The following is a 6886-nucleotide window of genomic DNA, read 5'->3' as shown; positions in this document are numbered from 1 at the left end:
AGATTATTCTGCTTGGAGGAAAAAAATGATTCAGAAATTGATACTCCAATTGTTCCCAACTTGTGATCCTTTGAGGATGGAGAGAATATAACCAAGTCCTTGCTTTATCCTTGATGCTAAAAGGAAATGTCATCGACCGAACTGCATCTGTTGATACTCCTTCACAATTCACCATATCACAAAGCTCTAGAAATGTCTCAAGGTGCAGATAAGGACTTTCTGATGCTTCTCCTCCAAATTTGTGACCTTGTATCATAGAAATTAACTCTGAGTCTAGTTGGAAACTTTCTGCTTCAATATGAGGTAGCACAATAGGAGATAAAAATCTTGCAGAAATGGGTGCAGAGAAACCTCTTAAGGCCCTGCTTGACATGTTATTGCTCATGAATATCTTAAAAAAAAGTTATGAGAAAAAACAAAAATGAAGAATTAAGGACAAGAAATAGAATGCAAAAAAAAAAATAAAAAATAAAAACCGAACCTTTAACTAATAACAAAAAATAAATGCAGAGGTTTTTTTTTTGAATTATGAAAATAGAAAAAAAACTATTTACAAGTCTAGATGAATTAAATTGTTAATCTATTAATGTTAATGCCAACAGTCCCCGGCAACGGCGCCAAAAACTTGTTACGCAACCGCAAGTGTACGGTTTCATCGTCAGTAATAAAAATATCGAATCCACAAGGGCTGTTGATTAAGCACTAGAGATGTCACAAGTAGGTAATCTAAACGGTCGAAAGTTAGTTTTGGCGCTTGTAAACTAATGAGAGTAATTGAAGAGAGAAAGAAGGTTGAGAGAGAGAGAGGGAAGAGATCTTGGAGGGAATGAGCTTCAGGAGATGGATTCCAGGATTTCGATTTCATTGTAATACTAGGAGATACTATATAGATTGCTTAGTTTCTACCCTCTATGTCCATGCTCTTGTAAGAATTTAGATTGGTCAATATCCCTAAGTATCGAATAGAGACGATCCCTGTGAAATCCTATAACGGTTAACCCCCTGTCACGAGGGTGCCTCAGTAGATCACAGGAATTCATGTCTAGTAAATAGCAATAAGGATAAAGGTAGATGGTACGGGTCCCTACTTCCTTATGGAGGAATTGCCTCTCCTTTCAAGAGAATGTCCTAGACGTCCATGAACGGGTTACTCTTGTCACTAGGGCCCCTCGGGTGTACGATTTAGAGCACTCTCTCTACGAGAGCAGCAATTCCTAAGGGATTGTTTCTCCTTTTAAGGGAGCATGTTAGACGTCCGGAAAGGGCTACCCCTGTCACTAGGGTACCTTGGTCAATACTCTCTAGGGTGTCCCCTTTGCGGGATTAACCATCCTCCACATCAATCAACAAAGCATGAAATATAAATATGTCACACAAGCATGAACAAGGCATGAACAAGTCATCGAATAAAAATAAGATAAATCTACATAGTTCTACAACTCCGTCGCATTACAAGTACTCCCTAATCCTAGAAGAGGATGTCTACTCCATTGTGAGGGAAGAACAACCCCAGAACATAAAGAAAAGCATACTTACAACCCTAGAAGAAGAGGAAGAAGAGATGCTTGATGATTCCGATGTCTTGGTTATGCTTCCTTGCTCCGGAGATGGATGGATCGTCAAGGGATGGAGGTAGATAAAGCTCTAGGGTTTCCCTCGAAGGAGAAAACCCTTTCCCAAGGAGAGGGACGAAGTCTCCAAACCAAAGATGATGCAAGAATAGGGTTTTTGACCCTTTTATATCTCCTCCAAGTTGCCCAGGAAAACCAGGATTACGGGGTGTCCGGTAAACCAAGTTTTTCACCCATTAAACCAGGTTTTCTTGTGATCTACCCTAAACTAAAGTTGTAGCTCTTGAAATTATCTTCAATCTGATACTTGTATCTAACCCTTGGTTCAACCGAGCCGAAAGTTATGGCGGTTCGAAGTTTGGTCTGCAGTCTGGGCGGAGGTCCAGTTGAACCCACGGTTGGGAGGCACGGCCATGCCATTTAGCATGGGAAAAAAATTCTTTCTCTCTGTTGGATCTGAAGCAAAGTTGTATATCTTGAAGTCATCTACGTTTTGGTATAAAAAACATCCCGAAACTCCAATGGAGCGCAAAGTTATGGCTATTTTATGAACGCTCTGCAATCTGCCCAGAATTCAGCACGGCTCTGTTTTGGCGTGGCACGGCCCGCGTTCTTCGTCGCATGGCCGTGTGGAATCCACACGGCCACACACAGCCTCTTCTCAGATTGAGTCACACGGTCGTACGAGGTTGCACGACCGTGGCCTTCTTCATCTCTACCGAGGTCACACGGTCGTGTGGATTCACACGGCCGTGACCTTCCTCTCCACTGGAATGTTGGCACGGCCGTGTGCTGCTTGGCCACTGTCATGGGGGCACGGTCGTGCAGGGTTGCACGGCCATACCTTGCTTGGCTGCTGGTGGTAAGGCACGGTCATGTAAGTTTGCACGACCGTGCTCTGATCCCTCTCTGGATTGGCCACACAATCGTGCAAGGTTGCACGGCCATGCTCTCTGCTTTGTTCTGGTATGTCGACAATCACCGTTTTCGCTCCAAAAGTTATCCCTGTCAACACAGAACCAAACAAAGAGCAGATATTCGAACAAAAGAGTATATATGGTGAATACATGCTAAAAGAGGTGATCATGCAAGGAATATATACGTATAAAGCAAGTGAATGTGCGTTAAAACATGCATAAACGATCATACTATTTACGCACATCAAGTACCTCTAAGGAGAGTTTAGGAGTTACTTATCAGAGGTCGGAATTCAATCCCAATTGTCTGCACCTGGTACACCCCAATAAAATGGTGTGGCGAAATGATAGAATAGGACCCTTATGGAAATGGTTAGATCAATGATGAGTTATTCAAAATTACCAAATTTGTTTTGGTAATATGCTCTAGAAACGGTGGCGTACATTCTGAACTTAGTACCATCTAAGTCAGTACCTTCTACTCTCACATAATTATGGAATGGGCGTAATCCTAGTTTGAAACACATTCAGATTTGGAGAAGTCTAGCACATGTGCTGAAGGGAGATGCTGATAAGTTGGAATCACGTACAGAAGTTCGCTTGTTCATGGGATATCCTAGAGGAACGAAAGATGGTTTATTTTATAGTCCTAAAGATCAGAAGGTCATTGTTAGCACCAATGCCCGATTTTTAGAAGAGGACTATGTAATGAGCCACAAACCCATGAGTAAAATTATTCTTGAGAAAATAAGAGAGAACACTTCTACTTTAGTACCAACGGTGCAAGATGAGATACCACAAGTAACTACAACACGTGTCACAAATGATACACAATTACAGGTAGTGCCTCGTCGTAGTAGGAGGGTCATTAGACGACCTGATAGATTCATATTTTGGGAGAGTCTTCGAACTTGATCCCTGGTGAACATAAAGCTGATCCCTGGACATATGATGAAGCACTCCAAGATAAAGATGCATCATCTTGGCAAAGTGCAATGAACTCTGAAATAAAATCTATGCATTCTAATCAGGTCTGGGAGCTTGTAGAACCACCAAATGGTGTAAAAGCTATTGGATGTAAATGGGTCTACAAAAGGAAAAGAGGAACAGACGGGAAGGTAGAAACCTTTAAAACGAGGCTTGTTGAGAAGGGGTATACTCAGAAAGAGAAAATCGATTATGAGGAAACCTTTTCACCGGTAGTCATACTTAAGTCTATCCGGATTCTTTTATCTATTGCTTCTCTTATGGATTATGAGGTTTGGCAAATGGATGTCAAGACAGCTTTCCTTAACAAAAGTCTTGAAGAAAACATCTATATGAAGCAACCAGAGGGATTCATTGTGAAGGGCAAAAAGCATCTTGTATGTATGCTCAATCGGTCTATTTATGGACTGAACAAGCTTTGAGATCTTGGAACATCCGGTTTAATGAAGTGATCCAGTCTTATGGATTCATTCAGTGTCCGGATGAGTCTTGTGTATACAAGAAAAGTGACGAAAACGTGGTGGTATTTCTTGTACTATACGTAAATAACATTTTGCTCATTGGTAACAATGTCAAAGTGTTGTCAGACATAAGGATATGGATGTCCAAGAAGTTTAATATAAAGGACTTGGGAGAATGTGAACATATTCTTGGGATCAAAGTAATAAGGGATCGCAAGAAAAGGATGTTGTGCTTATCCCAAGCTTCATACATCAATACTATCCTAGCTCGTTTTAGCATGCAAAACTCCAAGAAAGGTTTTCTACCTTTTCGGCATGGAGTACCTTTATCTAAAGAGTTGTGTCCTAAGACACCAAAGGAGATAGAGGAGATGAAGGCAGTTCCTTATGCTTCGGCTGTAGGAAGCCTAATGTATGCAATGCTATGTACGATATCAGATATCTGTTTTGTCGTGGGTATGGTTAGCAGATATCAAAGTAATCCAGGATCGGGACATTGGACTGTCGTAAAGCATATATTAAAATACCTAAAAAGGATTAGAGACTATATGCTGGTTTACTAGGCAAATGATTTGCTCCCTGTGGGTTCCACTGATTCAAACTTCCAATCAGATAAGGACAGTAGTAAATCAACCTCGGGGTATGTGTTTACTTTAGGAGATGGAGTCATAGCATGGAGGAGTGTTAAGTAGAAATGCGTTTCAGACTCCACCATAGAAGCTGAGTATGTAGAAGCCTCCGAGGCAGCAAAAGAAGCAGTATGGCTCAGAAACTTTTTGATGGACTTAGATGTGATTCCTGGTTTGCCCAAAGTCATCACAATTTATTTTGACAACAGTGGTGCAATAGCAAACTCGAAGGAATCACGAACCCATAAGGCAAGTAAACACATTGAGCGCAAGTACCACCTGATATAAGACATCGTAAAACGAGGAGAGGTTGTTGTCGCTAAGATTACATCAGCAGATAACTTGGCAGATCCTTTCATTAAGGCCCTTCCGGCGAAAGCTTTTGATAGGCATGTTGAGGGGATAGGAATCAGATGTATGGCAGCATAGTCTTTTAGTATAAGTGGGAGATTATTGGGATGTATACTATAAGCCTAGCTTTTGTATGAACATCTATTTTGAAATATTTTGAAATGAGAATCACTTTGGTCAAATGTTTGCATTTTATATTTATATATATGTCAATGTTGTTGTCCATTTAATTTATATTGTAGATAACATGGTGTGTGGTGCCACACAGAAGATCATGTTATCGGTTCTTTATAAATTATACATAGTAGCTCACAACTAAGATGAATTGGGGCAAATCATTAGAACGGTTGTAGTGTAATTTGGTATTAGTCTATCTTGGCTATAAAATTACACTAGTACACTATATGTGTATTGAGCAGGACCGTTTGAGGTTGTTTGATTTGTACTGACTACATAAGAAAACAAAACCTCTGTTATTATGGATGTGCATCCTCTTAATCCCTATATAATAATAAGCACGTATACTTAGTATTTATTTCTTTAACTTATCAATGGGTGAGATTTATTCGTTAAATCAATAGGCACGATGAGTTGGGAAATAGTACTCTTTATATGGTGTATTTTTTATTATAGAAGGAATCTGTGTCCTAATTATTTAGGCTGATGATGTCCCCTTGAGGAGCTCATAAGGATTATCATGTAAGCCCTACCGGTGGACTTAGTCCAGAATGATAATAAAGTTGAGAGGTACTACTCTTAGAATCAGATGTTAATTAATTGAGTTGTCAGTAACTCATTTAATTAACGGACATACGATATCTTAAATACAGGGAGATTAATGCACTCATGATAAAAAAGGAGCCCATATTGTAATATGGGATTGATGTGGTAGTTCAATAATAACCTTTTAGTGGTATGAGTTATTATTGATGAACTTGAGTTGGGTGTTCGGGCTGAACACAGGAATTCCAAGCCCATCAGAAGGCCTAAATCAATTCCTCCTCTAGGTCCTTGTTGTAGCCTCTATATAAAGTCTTGCATCCACCCTAACAGAATTTGATTATAAAAGGGAGATTTATTCTAAACAGAATTCTGTTATTTTCCTTTCTTTGTAACCGATGGCAAGGGTTATAAAAAGGGGAGGTGGCACCCCGTAAACATAAGTTTTCCACAACTCTCTTGCATAGGGTCGGTGTCACAAGGTTCTCCTTCTCTCTTACTTAGGGTGGGCGGCACAAGGTTCTCCTTCTCCACCTTAGGGCCGGCGGCACAAATCTCTTCCAACTCCACCTTAGGGCCGGTGGCTTGGAGAAGAGGAAGAAAAGGAGAAGGTGCCTCATCCTAGAGCTTCTCTTGGTGGCCGGCGGTTTGGAAACAAAGAAGGGAAGGGTGTTTGTTGTCTTGGTAGATCGTCGCCCACACGACGTCCAAGAAGAGTAGAGGAATACAATAGAAGATCAAGAGGTCTTTAGCTATAAAGAAAAGGTACAACTAGTTCTTTGATTCCGCTGCGTAATTAGTTTAGTTTTCTTTGTATCGATTTTGAATACCAACACAAGAGGCCAACGATCTTGTACTTTGATCAAGGTGTGCTTTGATCCGTCAAGAACTTGCTTGATTGATCAAACACATGTCTGATCGAACATGCGGGTTGCTAGGAAAAGTTCTGTACTTGTAAAATTTTTGTACAAGGAAATTGAAACAGAATGGAATTCCAATGCCTTCAAACATTCCCAACTTCTCTTGAGTCAATGTGACGGTGGTGAGTCTTCCATCTTCTTCCATCTCTAAACTTCATATTTAGGCAAAAAAAAATTCCCATATACGGAGCTAAATATGATCCTGTCTGAAAATTGAAGAGATGGCATGCTGGCAATGATGGCTTGGTTGTTGACTAGGAGATGATGACCTTTTTACTCTGTGAAGAGGCTTTCTTTCGATCTTGTGCACACTAAGATGAGCAAACAAAA

This window comes from Zingiber officinale, chromosome 1A (genome assembly GCF_018446385.1).
Source record: "Zingiber officinale cultivar Zhangliang chromosome 1A, Zo_v1.1, whole genome shotgun sequence".
Classification (NCBI taxonomy): Eukaryota; Viridiplantae; Streptophyta; class Magnoliopsida; order Zingiberales; family Zingiberaceae; genus Zingiber; species Zingiber officinale.
Note: the sequence above shows the minus strand (reverse complement) of the source record.